The sequence below is a fragment of the Vanacampus margaritifer genome, chromosome 6 (assembly GCF_051991255.1).
Source record: "Vanacampus margaritifer isolate UIUO_Vmar chromosome 6, RoL_Vmar_1.0, whole genome shotgun sequence".
Taxonomy (NCBI): Eukaryota; Metazoa; Chordata; class Actinopteri; order Syngnathiformes; family Syngnathidae; genus Vanacampus; species Vanacampus margaritifer.
Window position 1 is genome coordinate 18,476,466 of NC_135437.1, and position 19,670 is coordinate 18,496,135.

At 37.3% G+C, this 19,670-nt stretch overlaps 1 protein-coding gene across 2 annotated transcripts in view; it reads right to left on the reverse strand.

Annotated features, from left to right (window-relative positions):
- foxb1a (forkhead box B1a) overlaps positions 1 to 19,670 on the reverse strand; it is a 63,733-nt gene that overhangs the window by 34,923 nt on the left and 9,140 nt on the right. For both annotated transcript variants that reach the window (XR_013294484.1, XM_077568285.1), the window contains exon 2: positions 9,176 to 9,290. The gene's annotated coding sequence lies outside the window, so the exon portion shown is untranslated. The remainder of the gene's footprint in view (positions 1 to 9,175; positions 9,291 to 19,670) is intronic.

Below are 19,670 nucleotides of genomic sequence, written 5' to 3' on the forward strand. Positions count from 1 at the left end.
CTTAATGGTCTAATTACATAAATTAGGCATTCATTATACGCTACATCATCTGTAACAGATATCTCAATTGTGTGGAGGCGGGAACGTCTAATTCAATTTGTACTGCAGCGTTTTCATCCAATTAAATGTTTGGAAAGAATAAGGAGAAAAAGAAGATTTTTCAATCAAGAATTTATCGTGTTTCTTTTTTGAAAAAAAAAAGTAATTATTTTTAGTACAAAGCTTTTAACATTTTTTTGAAATTTATGAGCTATATGTAACCCATGATAAAAGAAAAGTCATGCATATGAAGGGGTAGCAGTTTCACTATACGACCTTCAGATGGGGACAACCACGGGAGAGTTTAAGTGGTTAAACGGGCCATTCTAAACTATTTATGTACTGTAGTATTAATTTATATCCAGCCACGATTTATTGTGATATTTACTGTCAGATTATTTCACAATTGTTTTTTTATTATTGTGATTGTAATTCGTGATAAACAAACTGACAGATTTGTCGCACAAATATATGCGTGATTTTTCACAAAATATTCACGATTTTTTTAAATACGTTTTTCATATTCACAAATATATGCGTGATTTACACGTGTTTGTTAATGTTGAGTGAGCATTTATCTATATCATTTGTTGTGAATTGTTGAATTTGCATCTATGAACCAGCGGGCACAAGCATCTACTTTTTATTTAGACAAATATCACACACTACACAGTCTCAAAATACTCACACACACCAGGTCCAAACATTCACATGTGGAAAGGCCCGTCCCTCCTCCGTCCGCTAGGAGGCAGTGTTGCTGTCTACTTTAAATAGGCTATCTAAAATTGGGAATTGAAAAGCTATTGTGTGTTATTTAACATAAGCCGGGAAACAAAATATGACTGTAATTCATTTCCCTCGAGTTTATGTTGCCTTGACAGGAATATGTTTTTCTTCTGCAGTTATTTAGTTTTTTTTTCCACACAGCGAAGAAGAAATTCTTCCACATCAAGGCAAAACAAGAGGGAAACAAAATACGGTTATATTTTGTTTCCTGACTTGTATTTAATAAAAACATAATAGAATATCAGATAAAAGGTAATTTTCTATTTTTTTATTTCCAATCTTTAAACAAGAAACAGGAAATGTTTCGTCCCCATTCAATGCAGAGAGAAACACTGCCTCCTAGTGGATGGAGGAGGGATGGCACTTTTAACACGTGAACGTTTGGAACTTTTATATCAGAATATATTGACACTTATGTGATGAAAAAAAAATAATGTGCCAGCCCGCTGACCCATAAATGCATATTCAACAATTCCCAATATCTAAAAACGATAAGTCATGATAAATGCCATAACATTTACAACAAATATGAAAATTGTGCATATATCTGTGAATCTCTCAAATACGGGAAAATCACAAATTTATTTGTGTGAATAATTTTGAGACAAATCTATCCCCATATAAATGCACGGCCTCACAAAGGGGTGGTGGTCCTTATCGGGATACCTTGTAGCTACATGAGAATCAAAATATTAGATACACATCAGGGAGATTTAACACAAATGCAAACTACAACCATGCAATAATAAATATATTGCCATTGACTGCGTCGATCAAAACTGAACATTATCATTTTTGGCTAGTCAGGTCTAGATATCTAAAAATGTGTGTGTGTGTATGTGTGTGCGTGTGTGCGTGTATCTCTCCCAGATCATTGACTCCATATGGTGAGAAACAGCAGGACTGATGAGTGCGCTACCTGAGGTCCGTGTTTGTGCTGCCGACTGGAACCAAAACAGAGACCCCCCGCGCACCCCTCAACCCACCGCACGATTCATTACAGACAAGACAGCACCGCTCGCGCCGCTCATTTCATCATTTAGCTTTTTTTCCCATCTTATTCTGACACGCGGCTGCCTAACAACAAATCATCCTATTAAACTACACATGATAGTTATCTGCTGACAGATAAGAGAAGAGAGGCAAAGAGGACGGTGAAAGCGAGGAGATGTAAATGGGGGAGGAAGATGAGAGGGAGAAAAACAGAATAACAATATGACACCGTCCATTTCAATATGGCGAGCGAAACGCGGGAGGCCCTCATTACTATAAGATGTTTCGTAACGAACGGCTTTTTTACGCCAGCGATAATTATGGAGATTCCCGGCTACATAGCTGGAAATGAGCGAATAATGCAATATGGAGCCACGTTTCGATCATAATATATTAACAATAATCTCAACAGGAGTGTGAACTTTCACCGTGAAGCAGAGAGATAAAAAAAAAAGAGAGGGGGGGGGGGCTAATATGCAGGAGGAGGAGAAAAGATATGAATTAAGCTCAGTCACAAAGCGTTACATTTCGCAGAAGATAAAAATTAGATGGAGGGCTTTGAGCTGCACAATGAGGAAGGGGATCACAGGATGAAATAATATTAATGGAAGGATAAAGATGACGGGAACGGGGGCTTCGGAAATCGTAACTACGGTGCAGTGATGATGTGGGGAAACATCAAACGTGACATAAGACGTAAAGAGCACTAAATGGATTGATATAGTGGGTTACTTACAGTTTGACCTCTGTGGGTCAAAGTTGTGGGTTTAACCTCCAACCCCTCTTCTCTCTCTCTCTCTCGCCCTCACTTTTCTATTATCTCTTCATCACAGGGGGAACTGTTATTAATTCTGACAGAAAGGAAGTTTCTACTTGACTGTTTACCTGGAATTAATCCGAAGAATTAAGGTTAAAAAAAATCCTTGTGATCATTTCGTTGACACTGGCGTTCATTAGGCCGCTACAGCAACGCCACAAACAAGTCACTCCTTTGGGGATAGAAGACATCAGGCAAATCCTTTTTTTTTTTTTTTATTGTGTGGTTGGAAGGCACGGTCTTTTGTGCGACTCGTGTTCATCCAGACCTTGGCAGTGATCGGGACACACTTAACCAACTGGGACCAAATGAGGGGCATTTTCTTTCTGTCTTTCATCTAATACATGGGGGAAATACTGCGTCTCCAAGGATGGCGAACCAAGCCAAAGACCAGAACAACACAATACATAATAATAATAATAACAATATGAAAGGTGTTTATGACGCTGGTAAACAAAAACACACGTCTGATGATGGGGACACCCACAGGGAAGGTTAATTCTGTACGTTATATATATTTTATTTTAAGTCTCAAAATTGTGTTGAAAAGTTTGTAATTAATGTCTGGACATCCAGCTAAATTATACAATGTGATCAACAATACAGTATTATTAAAAGTTCAAGGTAAAGAGGAAGTCAAGTAAAAAAAATCTTTTGTGCAGTAAAAAGTTCTATGTACCACCACTAGCATAAACTCGGCATTCTGATTATTGTGTTTGTGGAATATGAATTAAGCAGCAAAATCCACCTGTTTTTACCCATCTCAGGGGGCGGCCATTTTACCACTTGCTGTCGACTGAAAATGCCATCACAGTTGCTTAGGGCTCAGGTAATAACCACTACACACTACACACCTGTTTTCTGAGTTTGGTCATGTGACATTCACAAGTTGTGGGATCGGCCATTTTGATACTTGGTGTCGACTGAAAATGACATCACAGATTTCAAGATGTGATGTCATTTTCAGTAGACAGCAAGTGACAAAATGGCAACCCCCTGAGATAGATTTTAAAAAATGCTAGTTTTTTCTGCTTAATTCATATTGCACAAAAACAATATTATAGAATATATATATATATATATATATAGAATACCATGTTAAGACTAGAGGGTATGAACAGTCCATATCATTAGGAACATTTTGGACTCAACTTCCCTTGAAAGGAATATGCTGTTTTTTGTTTTGTTTTTTCAAATAAAGGAATTCGCTGTTTTACACTGCTAGCGAGTTTTGAATGTAGCCTCACTTCACTACAAGCCTGCGACCAAAGCAACGCCCCTCACTAACATGAATGACTGTATGAATGGATGGATGGATGAAATAACTGTATGTTTTTACAAAGTACAATATTATGGATAGCTTTTTTCCCCTCATATCATTTTTATGATATTCATTATTAACTCATTTGCTCCCCAAAACATATAAATACGTTCTATTTTAAATGTTTAAGTGTCCCAAAGACGTATTTATACGTTTTATATATATATATATATATTTTTTTTTTAATGCTAGAGCAAACAGAAGGCTTTGATGCAGCCTCTCAACTGCAGAGAACGGTTGAAGAAATGGTAGCTATTACTACAACAAGTGGCAGCAGAGCAAAAGAGATCAACCAGGGCCATGTTGAAAAAAAAGGTAATTTAACCACAGCTCTAAACTGATTTGTGAATAAAGATTACATTTAGCTATATTCTAATGCTAATTGCTGCAAAACTGAAAAATATAGAAATACTGTATACTTTTGTTTCCTGACGAAAGAAGAGACTCTTATCTTTTTTTTGGTAGGTGTCAATGTTTTTACAGCAATAGAACACAATATTCTGTGGGCGTGGCAAAATCAGTCAATATCCAGTATAACATCCGGGAGGGAAGGGGGTTGCTTCAGTGAAAATGACTGGGAGTGAATAAGTTAATATTGACATTTTTAACAGAAAAAATAAAATAAAATAAAAATAAAAAATAAAAAAAATATATATGTATATGTACCTAAAAAAACAAGACAATGGCATTTATTCATATAAGTGGAAAACTCATGATGTCTATTAACACAAAAGCACAAAATTATTAGCACGAAACATAAGAAAATATTAAAGCCCCATGAAATGCATTTTCGAATACCACCACAATGTATTTTACTAGGCAGCGCCCAACTGTCACTTGCCAAAGCATGTTTGCACAATTAAGCTTTTCTAGTTACCCAATAGTTAGTTTTCGAATTCTAATTACAATGAGATACTGACAATATGTAATCTCATTAAGTGGCCCTTTTATTGACTTGTCTTAATTGGGTTGTGAAATATGTTGTTGTAAGACTCACAGTATATCACAAAAGCGCTTTGCGGAGATATGCAAAGTCGCACGAACATGCTGCATACTGCTCCTGCATGCTTGACCAGCTCACACAAATATGCCTCTGCTTAGAGCTAATAAGCATGACACATTTGCAGGCACTAATTCATTTGTTTAGTAATACGGGAAGCTAACCTGAGGAAAACATAAAGGTCTTGTTAATCCACAACTAATCAAAAACGGCGCAGGAAACAAGGATTTTGTTACATTAATTAAGTCAAGGCTTGAATATTCGTACAGCCGAGGAAAAGCTGGACACATTGAGGCATCATTATTCCGCAAGACTGCAATGTCAGAGTGGAGATGCAACCCCGCGCTAGGCCCCGCCGACAGCGTGGCGAATGCTGAGAGAAGAATATGTATTTAGGTTTCTGAAATCTTTTGTTGATAAAGGACACTTGAAGCAGCATTCGGTGTAGGGGATTTGTCATTGACGGCTAGTGGCAACCCAACAAATGAACTGTGATGTTGATTAGTATAGGCCCTTAAGAGGCGACACTTGAAACTAATGCTGTTGACTCTGACCTGTTTCGGGAACAAGTACTTCAGCGGCAAGCAAAGCATTTGAATCACGGGCAGGGAACAATACACACGGGCTGCGGCACGCACACAAAAGAATGTAATTACGTTTCTGTCAAACAAATTTGATCTGGAGTTAAGGTTTGGGTTATTATAATGGACTGATGGGGAACGAAAAGGGAAGATTCCGATGAAATGTCAAGTGCTGTTCCCATATCAAGAAGCATCACTATTGGTCACATAGACTGCCGGCAGCGCAGAGATATTAACATTCTTATCGTCTCGGGAAATGTTTTGTTTGGTTCTCCCCTGCCTAAACCAGCGCCATTACGATCCCAAATAATTAACTTTCAACGGAACAGGCGGTTGTCGTGACAGCAAGGAGGATGATACTTTGAAGACGTGTCACACTGAAGATACAAAGAATTGGGAAAGTTGTAAAAGTAATTACTTTGCAATGAATCTCACAGGTCATGCTTTTTTATCACTTTACTGTTGATTACACTTGACCATCAATACATTTTTTTTTTGAGAGAGCTCAGTATTGTTCATTCGGTAATTTTACCGATTTGACATGTCATCATCATTGCTCTCTCTTTTTTATTTTTTTTTTATTTTGCACGTGTGTGTGCACGTGTGTGAGTGTGTATTCATTAGTTCACCTAAAACCTATTAAAAATCCCATACCCTTCACCTAAACCGAATACTTCAGAATCCAGTTAAGCACTTAATGTTCAAACATGTTTCCATTCATTGTGCAGCCGTAAAATTAATCTCAAGCAATTATGCACTTAATTTATTTAGGTAAAATACAATACATGATGACGCTGCGACACAAGGATGGACGAGAACGTCAAATCTTGAACAAAATTGAACTTCTTTTGTGCAGAATGAGGGCCCGTTTACATGAAACCGGTTTGAACTGAAAATGGGAAAAGCAGATTTGTTTTGTTTTTTTACCCACCCTTCAATTACATGGCAGCTGTGTTTTTGAAAGTGACAGATATCATCTGCTATCATCTTTGAAAATGGAACACCTGCTTATATGTAAGTGTCTTTGGGCCAAACATAATAATTAATTAGTTGGTTTATTGATTGTTAAGTGTTCAAGTCAATTGACTAGAACTGGGTGCTGACTAATGCAGTCTTGAAGTAACTAAGGCAAAATAGAGGGAAAAGAGGTGCTGTTAACTGTTTTGAGTCCCAACGAGTTTCCAGTCTAAAAAACAACATGGCACCAACATATGGGAAGTTAAAATGAATTCACAATGACAGTTCAATGCTTTAGGACCACATCCAAAGGGGTTACATTAATTTTCATTCATTACATTTTAAAATCATACAAAATGTCAACAAAAGGCTTGCTTGGGGTATATATATATACGTATATATATATTAAGGGTGTGGCAAAAAATAAATTCTCATAAGAATCACAATTCTCATTTAGTACGATTCAGAATCTATTTAAAAATTTTAATTGCCCCAAAATCGATTTTTTTTTTTAATTATTTTATACTGTCTTCCCTTTGTTCGTGTGTGTGCCTTTATTGGGAGCGCGGTTCATGTTGTACCCGATTTGGCCACTTAGGGGCAGTGTGGTTCCACACGATCTGATATACTATTAAGTTGTAGCCACATTAGAGAGTAGAAGGAAAAAGTCACGATCAAGTTATTTCAATAAAAGTTTGTTTTTTTTATTCAGCGTGGAGCCGTTCTTTTGAGTGATAAAAGTGCCGCGAGTAGAGTACTTATTAGCATTAGCGAGTCAAACTGGAGTAGATCATGACGATTCATTGAACATCTATAAATTGAAGCAAAAATGATTGTCAATCAAATCATTTTGAATCAAAAATCTTTCTTAATCGAAAATCGATTCTGAATCGAATCGCACACCCAAAAATCTGAATTGAATCGAATCGTGAGACATTCAAAGATTACCACCCCTAATATATATATATATATATATATATATATATATATGTATGTATATGTATATCTACTGTGAGATAATTATCTTGATGTACAAATGTCGTCCTCCACAGGACAGGTTTTGGTGTTAAGATCTCAGAACAGATTATTTAGAGCCGTTGTAAAAATGTCTGTCTCGTAGTGCTCAGCACTGTTGAACAGCTGTAACCCAATTTCTCTCTTTCAGGTATGAAGGCACAGGTCCATGCCTCGGACTCTAATCACACGTCAGGACTCATCCCTCAAGGCTTAAGAGGCCACTTGGGATTTTTAACATTCAGTATTTCCAACGCTCTCTTCTTTCTCAACCTCCTGAGCAGATTATGGATTACATGTACCGTAACCCACATGATCGAGTAATTCATTGTTAACAAATGGTATTCTTTTTTTTTGGTCTGTGTAAATCGAACTTAAAACAGGCATGTTTTTGTCTTTATTTTTCTATGTTCTTGATGTGTTTATCACTCTAAAAAACAGCAATAACTTCAGGGAGTGACAGTATTTTTACATAATGTTCTAAAATGCTTTTTGGGCTTTAAATATTGCTCCAGTCATGAACTGCTCCCATATCCGCACTGTTATTCAATCATTACCCTGTTTATGTCCTCATCCCAGTGACAGACTTCAACAGGCGCTAAACCAACTCAGGTAATATGGTCTAATAAATGGACAGCAATAAAAAGCATTTAATCGTGAGCGTCAACATGATTAATTGTGCACTAAAATCCATGTAAGACCTCCCAGTCATTGGGGGCAGTGAAAAGGCATTTTGCATCTCAGCATAACTGGTACCAAGACAAGCCGTTATGCGAGTCTATCCGTGGAATGGGATGAATAGCAAATTAATAATTAGCCATGTAATTTCTCCTCAGGAATTACTGTGCCGCAAACTGGCTGGTGGATTTAATTATTAGCACCCTTTTTGTTTCCATGTCCCTCTCATTACTGTCAGGATTGATGTAACGTAAACTTCATTAAAAATTAAAGCGGGAGTCTTAATTATGAGGCTACACTGACTGAAGTTAGAATTAGCCAACTCAGTGATGTGCAAATGAGAGCATTATTTAAGAAACATGCTGGAAGTAGTTATGCTAATTTCAAGAGTTCACAGTAGCAGACCTTTTCACTTGCACTTGCATATTCATTAAACACACTATGCAAATTTAATGTAGCAGTCTTCGTAATGCCTTGTTAATTTATTCAGATTTATCGAGTACGACTTGTAAAAAGTACAAATTTAATTACACTATCTCCTTGGAAGGTAAGGGATATGGCCAAGGTTCTAAAATGTGTAAATCAGGAGTCTGGAGATAACGGGAATGAAAGGACACTGCTGTTAATAGCCAAGCAAGCAAGACATGATGATTTACCTAAGATATGATTCAAGGAAAAATACCTAATGCGTACTTAGCCAGCCCCCCCCCAAAAAAGGCATATAAAGCTGTAAAACGCTCTTGAGTTTAACGTGGATATTCCTGCTATAATATACTGTAATGCAACAGGCGCTTCTTGTTCATTATATAAAGGTGCAACTTTAAATACTGCGTCCACAATTCATCCAATAGGGACACATAATTGTTTAGGGCAACTGTAACCATTGAATGAATGCATTTGTGGCAGGACATTAAACTTGAGAAAGTCGGTTAATGGAGTCTAAACGGTTACAAAGGCTTTTAGAAAACATTTGATGACGTTCCACTTACCGTGGAGACGGACCGATGCTGACGGTGTTAAAAATGCTGGAAGATGAACTTCTCCATGTGTTGACAAGCACAAACAGCCAGGTGGTCAATGCACAACTGCGGTGGCAAATTAGGCCTTTAAAAAAACGAAGGACACAATTAGATACTTGTTCGAACATGTTCGAAAATCACAGAGTAACTAATGAATCATTATCAAATAATGATTTATCACAATACTATTATATATATATATATATATATATATATATATATATATATATATATATATATATATTTTTTTTTTTTCTGTCAAAAATGTTTTTATTCAGCGTGGAGCCGTTCTTTTGAGTGATAAAAGTGCCGCGAGTAGAGCACTTAATAGCATTAGCGAGTCAAACTGGAGTAGATCATGACGATTCATTGAACATCTAGAAATCGAAGCAAAAATGATTGTCAATCAAATCACTTTGAATCAAAAATCGCTCTTAATTGAAAATCGATTCTGAATCGAATTGCAGACCCAAAAATCGAAATCAAATCGAATATATATATATATATATATATATATATATATATATATATATTAGGGCTGGGTTAAATAAAAGCGATATATTGATATCAAATCGATATTACTCCCCTCAACAAAAATTTATAGGTTTTATTTTACAAAAAAGCAGAGTGTTTTTGCCACTTTATTTAGTGCTGTGGTTGTAATCGATTTCAATTATTATTTATTGTTTTGATCAGGTCAAGTTCAATAAAACATACGTGATTAATGCAACTGCATTGGATTCCATTTTAAATGCAAATATGCATATATTTTTTTCATACTAATGCACCAAGTAACAGCAAGGAGTTTATACTTATATAATATATATATATATATATATATATATATATATATATATATATATATATATATATATATATATATATATATATAGTGGCCAAATCGGGTACAACATGAACAGCGCTCCCAATAAAGGCACACACAAACAAAAGGAAGACAGTATAAAATAATTTAAATCAAATCGATTTTGGGGCATTTAAAATTTTAAAATAGATTCTGAATCGTACTAAATGAGAATCGCAACTCTTATGAGAATCGATTTTTGGGCACACCCCTAATTAATATATATATATATATATATATATATATATATATATATATATATATATATATATATATATATATATATATATATATATATATATATATATATATATATATATAGTACCTGCATTTAAAATAAAAGAATATTTGCTAAATCAGGTAATAGAGAGCGCCAGGAAAGCATTGACAGTGTGCAGCCAAATAATCTTGTTAGTTTGAAGTGGTGTGGTCAGTTGTCAGTGACTGCATGTAAGCCCTCCGGGACAGCATTAAAAGACTGAATGGGAGGAAAAACACCATCGCAAGAAGCCTAATCATTGTGGTGGTGAAAACAACGTGCAGACAAGCACAGAGGGCCACACAGCTTTGACCGGAGCTCCGCACAAACACACACACACACACACACACACACACACACAAACACCACTCCAGGAGATAATTACATTGACTGGTTGTCTGTTAGTCTTGTCTGTTCATCCTCCCTTGGGATGTGCGCTTGGCACTGTGTGTGTGTGTCTGCACACCATAATGGTCTGCAGGACGCTACTGAAATCACCCTTAACTGCTTCTCTTAATAAAAATTAAAAGGTCTAACACAGCAACCAAATAAATACAAAATGCTTTTTAAATACACTCGGCACCATGAAGCTGTTCAGGGTTATATTTATTTTCGAATAAACCCCCACAACGTTTTATTGCACTCTCCATATGTGGAAAAGCACTCAAAAGCAGCAAATGTAAGTGCCTGGAAAGATTGCAGATGTACCATAAACACCTCTCAGTTGATTACATAAATATTGCATTACTCAATTATTTATGTGTTATTAATTAGAAAACATTTACTTAAAAAGGAAAATATTTGCAAGTACCCTACCGGGCCCTCTGCTTAATACATTGAAGCATGCTTCATTTGCATAAACATATATTATTATGTTCACGGTTTAATTTGCATACTTGGAAGTCGTAAATAGAATGTGTGCACGCATACAAGTACATACATTTCAAGATTGTGGTAGCATTCGGCTGATTTTCTGCTAAAAAGCGTGCTGTAAAAAATTAATGACAGAATGAGATCTGTTCATTAAACACAGACTTAATAATACAGAATTATGAAGTGCAATTTGCTGACACAGAATGCCATGAAAATGGCTGTACACGTCCATATATAGGCGTATAGGTTTATGTTAAATCGACTGCATACATCAGAGGCAGGTGTCATTACATATGAGGTTGTGGGTTTTCTACCACAGTGATTGTACAATCAAGCTATTAGGACGACCCCTGCTGTTTTCCCACATTATTCTGACAAATGTCAAAATTAAAACGCGGCCCCTATTCAACCCTATTGAACCTCCGACTAGCAGATGACTTAATATACATCCTTCATCATCTTCAGAGGAATCATTTCCATTTTTCCTCACTAAGAGTGACAGATGTGAACCATCCCATTGACCATAATTAATCTGTGTTTAGAATGAACCGGACGCACTGTCGAAGAGCCGTATAGCCCAGGGTCTGAGAGGGCCTGTAACAGCTCTAGCTGTCTTGCCCCGTGCTTCTCAGTGTAATTATCCCATTGCCGTGAATAATGGGACAAGGGGGATCAGAGGGAAGCTTTGATAGAGATGAGATTAGTTTAATCAAGTTCATTGCTTGGGCTAGGCCACCGAATCTCATCATCCCTCCTCTCAAATCACCAGACCCTCACCCCACCCACCGGCGCTCCCTTCACATGTGCCACATTAGCCGGAAAAATTTATGACATCGTTAGTTTTAAGTGGCACCTCTGTTAGGACAATGCATGCTTAAAAGAAGAGATCTCTGTGACGTAAGAAGATTCATGCAAGGCGGTCCCAAATTTCCGGGGAAGTCGTCAAGACTGCACTGTATTTACAACTTAAGATTTACAAGTGTTGCAGGAGCCTGATTTTTTTTGTGTGTGTGTGTGTTTTTTTTTTAATATTAGTCTTTGGCATGTCATCTCAGTGAGAAGTGAGAATAGTTTCTATGAGAAAAAAGATGGCCTTGTAAAGCTGAGTCCATTTTCATAGTTTTGTTTGACAGTTGTATTTTACAGAAGTATTCAAACATCAAAGAAAGCTCTTTGATTCTAATATACTTTCTATTTGAAGATTTTCCATTAATTCCAAGATTTTACTCAAGTAAAAATTTGTTACAAGCTTTTAAGAAGCAAGTAGAAGCAGCAGTAGGAAAACTTGATTAATCATGATTTATCCTGATTAATTAGGGAAATTGTGTGATTAATTATTCAAAAAATGTTAATCGCCTCACAGCACTAATAAAAACCTTAGTCAAATCACACTAAAATTATTTTCAAAGGGTAACCGTTTTTTTTTTGTTTGTGTTTTTTAATGGTATAGTAGTATAGTTTAGACAGCTAATTAGAAATGGGGCATATATTTAAACACACATTTCTTCCAAAGTGCCAATTCTTTGCCAGCATTGCTGGCGTTGTCATTTACACTTAACTCATTCACTCCCAGCCATTTTTACTGAAGAAATCCCCTTCACTCCTGGCTGTTTTACTGTACAGTATTTTTACAGATTTTGCCAGGCCCACAGAATATTGTGTTCAATTGCTATAAAAATATGGAACCTACCAAAAGAAAGATTGGTAAAAGTATATTTATATACGTTTCCGTTTTGCAGCAATTAGAATTATAATAGAGCTAAGTTTCATCATTATTTACAAATCTACTTCAAACTGTGGGGAAAACAGCTTTGTTCCAACATGGCCCTGGTTGATCTCTTTTGCTCTGCTGCCACCTGCTGCTGGCCGTTTTTGTAATAACTACCATTTCTTCAACCGTTCTGTGCAGTTGAGAGGCTGCATCAAAGCCTTCTGTGTGCTGTAGCCTTTTAAAAAAGAAAAGAAAGAAAAAACGTATAAATATGTCTTTGGGACAATTAAACATTAGATCGTTAGATCGTTGTTGTGTAAACGTTGTATAAGTCAAATTGTTAACTTTATCCAGTAGAGTCAACACACATCTCGACATCTTTGTAGGCAGACGATACCGCTATTGCAGCACAATTTGCAAGTCATTTATCAAAAAAGACATTGGATTAATTAAGCCTGGGGACTAAATTAGCCTCCCTCCTTGCTCATCAAGGTGTACCCTTGGTTTCGGTTTGGAGGAGGGGGTTGAAGGCTCCATGCTGGTGATGAGGCAGTAGGGATTTGCTCTTGCTAGCATGGATGTACTTGAAAGATTTTTTTTTGGGGGGGGGGGGGGGGGTATTCGTACGATTCAGTGCAAGAGACATAGGAAAAGACTTAAGACTTGAAATCTTCTTTGAGTGTCCAATCAAAACACAAAAAAACATTCTGTTTGTCATTTACTGGAATTTTGAGTCACTTCTCATTTTGGGTTTTAATTGAATACTTGAGAAATTGAGTGTTTTTTCTATATGATATTTTTCACAAAAATCTGACCCATACATAGAGGATGTTTTTATACTGGGTTGATTAGTAGGGAGAATCTCATTCCTGACTTGTGCGAAGGGTCACACCTTTGATGAATGGACTGAGTTGCTTGTAGCTCCGGGCTAGGATTCAGCACCTCAAGAGACAAGAGACGACCCAACCCTGTTTACTGCAAAGAACCAGAAGTAAAACAGGAGGAAATGAGGGGAAGAGAGGGACATAGAGAGAAAGCGAGGGATGAATTTGGATTACCCAGGAGTTCTGTCCCCCATGAGTCCCGCATCCGACAGACATTAGGAATCTAATGTGCTATTATTCTCCATCACCCCCCTAAGCCTAAAACATCTGTCCTTGGGGTGTCTCTGGTAATAGACATGGGCTTTCGGACCCTTGGCTGAGACAAGATAGCAGCTTCTACAAGGGCCCTTGACGTCCTGCCGACTTAATCCGCCAGTACTTCCACAAAATTGACATTGCCTAGAGAGTAAAGCAATCAGCCGACACGGTTGCGACACAGCATTCTTATTTCTGCTGCAGAAGGGAAGAGCTGACCTTTAGCAGGTCTGGTAAAGAATTTAATTTGTTTCAACAACTTTCTAAAGGAATTTGCTTGCCATTTGAGTTTCTGGGAGTGTTGCAGATGAATCAGGTTAAAATCACATTTTCATATTGGGAAGTATGTAATTTTGTACGTGATTGGAACCACTTTTAGAAGCAAAACCAGATGTATGCTACTTGCTAGTCTTTTGGTAGATTTTTTTCCAATTTATTTTGAACATTCATAGAAATGTTCAATAAAGACAAAGCATAATGAGCTTTGGGGCAGAGAATAGAATAACTGGGAAACACACTGACATAGCTTTGTTTTTTTCCTGGGATTTGACGACGGCAGCAAACATCGGGAATCTAGTTAACCTTTTGGCTTTAAGGACCAAGTGCTGGTAAATTCCACAATGATGACTGTTTGATCCTGACATAAACGAAACGTCTGTTTTCACTGATCCCCGCCTGATGCAGTGCATTGCTTTGTCATTTCGCCGCCATAGATCAAATATGTTCTATTGAGGTGACATTTTACAAAAACAACCAGCAACAATGGGAGCATTATGGCCTCAAAGTACGTTTGAAATTTCTTTCTAATGAAAAATATTAAAACTACATTAAATCAAGCATTTTTCCGTGTCTTTTGAGCATCGTAATAATTGTTTTTTTTCACATGACCATACATCGAATATTCATGATATTCATATTTAACATGAAAGATGAGTTAATGGAGGCCTAGTATTTGATGTTGTATTTCTGCTAAGTGAATTCAATCTAGTCAAAGAGCACAGATATTTGTCTTAAAGGCTTTTGTGCCCCCAAGGTCTCATTATTAATGTGTCTCCTTAAATGAAAAGAATATATCTTGATTCATTAATTATTGATGAGTGCAGAGGGGGGGGGGGTAGATACTATGGGCACTGATTAATTTAAGTGAAATAATATTTCAATGTTGCAAAAGACAGGATAACGACAACTCTGCTGTGCCAACGTGCCTCCCAATAGATCCATCATAGAGAGTGGATGAGACCACACAGCCTGTTAAGTTTCTCAGCTCTGCTTACGTAAAGCGCAAAACTGAGCAGATGGCCAAACTTGTGCCTTCCACTCGCTCGTGTTTCTGTTGAGCAATTAAAAGTTTGGGGGGCTGTTTTTCCTCTCCCTTCCCCCTACTGTACAGATTGCAAACATGACAAGGGGTCAAATATCTGCAAGGGGAAAAGGAGTGGAACAACTGTTCCAGCGAGCTCCGCTTTGGCCTCAGCTGGTGTGCAAACAGACGAGTATTCACCTGCAAGAGGATGCGTAATCACCCAACACCGGAGTGAATAATTAGTGCAATAATTACCCGGCTCAAAATGAATCTGCAAGCTGGCCTCCCTTGCATCGCCGTCAAGAATAACAGGTGTTGAAAGTGCCCCGGAGGGACAGAGATTAAAGATAGTTTCGTTATCCTGCTTCTCCTTCAGGCACAACTGTTCTGTATTTTATCCTGTCACCCAAAGCAAGGGTCGCGCGGGGGCCCCATTTTCCTCCGGCTTGGCACTTTCGGGAGCGATAGGCGTTTGACAGAGAATGAATGTTGTTTAATCTGGGAGTATGGGCCGTCCTTGAGCTTCCCGGACACGCCGTGTCCACATAACCGCCAGCTACGAGGAGTTTGGGTTGCAGTAATGCTCATTACCGGCAGCCGCATGCTTTTTCTTTGTGCTGACGAAATATGGACACAGTGAAAAGCAAACTTATTTTGAGTTCTGCCCCCGTGCTGTCATAATGTTTACAAATCAAGATCCAAATTAGAATACGGATTTACGATATCCTGTTTTTTTAAATCATTTTTTCTAATCACACACAGATTTTTTTTTTGTAAGGAACTACTACTTTGCTACTTGATTGAGTCTCCTTGGAAGCCAACTGGCTGTATATATATTCTGTTTTGACTAAAGCAATGAAGCAAATGAGCCTAGGGGTGTTTGTTCTCGTAAGAATTACTTAAGACTTGTCAAGATGCCACAACTCGTGCTTCGGTTTCCAGGCTCTTTTCTCTGTTTGTTTTTCCAGACTTCCTGTGTGTTTTTGAAATGGCTACAGCAGGTGGAACGGATCTTCGACTGGAAGAGTTAAAATATTTGTTCACAAGCCTAAGTAGTGTGTATTTTGTACGAGTCCTTATAAATGATCATTGCATTAGAGTGCAGCTGAGCGGTATGCCCAGACATTGTTGTAATCCAAAAGGATTGCCCTACACACAAAGCGATTCATTGCCATTTTCATTTCGGTATGACGAGAATATGTCTATGCAAAATCAAGACGAATGTGCAGTTGAAACAGACAGTGGTTGATTATACTCCGCGCATGACATCCTGCACTTCATCTTATATGGTGCCCTGTTGTCTTATAATGTTGCATCATTAGTTTCCCTGACAATGATTTAGCTTTAAGGCTGCTACCCCATTGACCTGTGCTGTGTTTAAATGTAACCTTCTTTTAGCCCAAGCTGTCATTTGTCACTTGCGAGCGGTCAAATACACACAAATTGGACACAACCTGCCATCCCCAGTGACAGCAAGACATAAGGGCTGCGAAAGAGGAGCAGGGAAATCAGTCGCATCCATCCCATTTACATGGTCTGGGAAGGTTAGCAAGTCATTCCTGAAAGATAACCGCCTCTAATTTCTTTAGGGATGATGGGACCTTGGATCGGCTGCCAACCCTGTGTTCCAGGTCAGGGGCCCCTGAATGTTAACTAAGACCCGCAGGGGCAGGTCAGCAGGCAGGCCAAGGGACCGAAGGAAAGCCTTTGCCCAGCTCATATACTGGCGGCCAGCAATGCGTGCAGAAAGTCGCCATCCATCTTTGGCACAATGCTAATGAGCCATTGTGGAAGAGGTCTGTGGTTAAGAGAGCTATCCAGGTGGTGCCTCCTTGTGGCTAAGCAGAGCTATTTCTTTCAAAGGTGACAGAAATGTTAAATACAATTTAAAATATCCTTTGGCTATGTTGTTTAAAGGCTTTATGATGCAAGTATTGTATGGTATATTACATAGCTGCACACTTAATCAAATTGTAATCACGATTTTGGCTGCTCTGATTAAGTTAGCCTGATCATCTGTGATTGTTTACATTTAAAATTAGGCTTCTGCTGCATATCTAATAAACCACTTTCTCAACCGGTAGTCAGCCAATCACCAGGGGGCGACAGCATGTTTAAGGCTCCATTTAGCTGCCTAAATCAAATCTCTGATGAGAGCAGGTCATGTCGAGAGAAGAAAGTATAGCAAAAATTGGAAATGAGGAGGCTATGGCTCGAAAGTGTTCGAAAGCCGTTGTTTTGACTTTGTAATTGAACCCTGTAATAGCATATTTATTCAACTAGCCCTTTGTACATTTTAACTCATTCACTGCCATTGACGGCTATAGACGTCAAAAATTCATTTAAACTATTTCTATTAGTTACAAAAAAAATCCACTTTTGCTAATAAGAGTATGAAAACCTAGATTTTTTGGGGGGTAAATTTAGAACAGATATAAAATTTGTGATTAATCGTTAGTTAACTAGTGAAGTCATGTGATTAATTACAATTTAAAAAAATGTAATCGCCTGAGGGGCCTAATTTAAAAAAAATACATTAAAAATAAGGGGCGTTTAGTCGTAATTAATCACATGATAATTTTATATCTGTTATTAATGTACAATAAAAAAAAGGGTTTTCATAAAAAATGAAATTAAATGAAAAATTGTTCAACTAATAGAAATAGCTCAGATAATTTTTTTTACGTCTATAGTCGTCAATGGCAGTTAATGAGTTAAATGATTTGGTAAATTCTATTATTGGCTGGCGACCACTTCAGGGTGCACCCTTCATACCGCCCGAAGACAGCTGGGATAAGTTCCAGCATGCTTGTAGCACTGGTTAGGATAAACGGTTTAAAAAATGGATGGACAGGTACATTTTTAATTATTTAACTTTCCGTTTGAAAACTGTAAACATGTTTGTTAAAAATAAGTGTAATAAAAACAGGTATTTTCACTAACATAATGAATAATTATTAATAATAGTGAATAATATAGGTGAAAATAATCATGCTGATCATTTTTGCTATAATTGTTCAGCCCTAATGAGAACGCCACAAAAAAATCGGTTTGTTTCCTGCGTTTTTTTAAAAGTCCCATATTACAGACATAAAAAAAAGCCCCATTTACGCAGAGCTGCAAAAATGCTCAGACACAATAATTTGCACAACATGGCTACCCTTCTGCTTGTCCCCCTGCTGTTAGCCAAAATAATATTCTTAACACTCAGTTTATATTTGGATTTTGTTTGAGAAGCTCAAGTTTCAGACCTGTTTTCAAAAGTTTGCATTTTCACTCTCCAAAAGCCTGTAGTCATAAAAATGGGTGGCCAAAACATCACAGTTTGGGCCATAAAAAAAGCCCCCGAGGCTTAGAGTAATGAATATAGTAAGTTAAGCATGAACTATAACTGCGCATCAATTAATGAGGAATAAAAATATATATATAGAAAGAAATTATAGCTTTACTAGATGAATGGGCACTAATGTATAAACAATTTTGCAATATGCACAATATTTACAGTACTTTACAGTATGTACATAAACAGTGCATTTCTCTTTGGCTTTCATGTTCATTTTATGCTCAAGAAGATATTCCACATCATGTCATTTTTCAGGAACATACCCCATAAAAGGTACAAATTTAAAAGACAATACCCATCATATTGGTGATCAATGTGTCTGATGTTATCTTCTCTAATTGGCTTTCCGATGAAATGGCCAATTAAAAAGGGCTCCGTTGCTTTGTTAATAAAGCAGTGACTCGGGGGAACATTTGGCTGGCAGTTAATTATGCAGCATTCTCAGACTCTCTTTTGGCCAAATGTACAGTGAGACGATAAAGCTGTTATTGTGCTGCGCTTCCTTTTTTGTATTTGTATAACAGAAAGAGCGAGCATGTGTTTTGTTGCTGCCGCCGCATGCAAACTCTCAGAGTGTGGGAATTGGTTGTTTAAGCAGATGCATTAGCAGATGATACAAGCTCACTGGATTCAGCTCTGGTGGCATAAAAGGTAAAAATAATTGTTTGATTTTTTTGTTGTTGTTGCCAACATCAGTACGAGTATATATATTTACACTGACGATGTTTTCATCCTTACTACGGTAGTTGGGTTCATTCTGAGGGCATCTTGAAAGCCAACATGCAGACATGACATTTTCAGGTACATTTCAATAAACTTAGCTAAAATTTCCACAATTATTCTTTAGCTTAATTATTGAACTTTCTTCTTTCTGGGATAAATGATGCTTGAACAGCAGGGAGATTTATGCAAATTAAAACGATTTGAAAAGCAAAATTCTATTATCGGTGCATATTTCTTTGGTGTTGTCCAGGT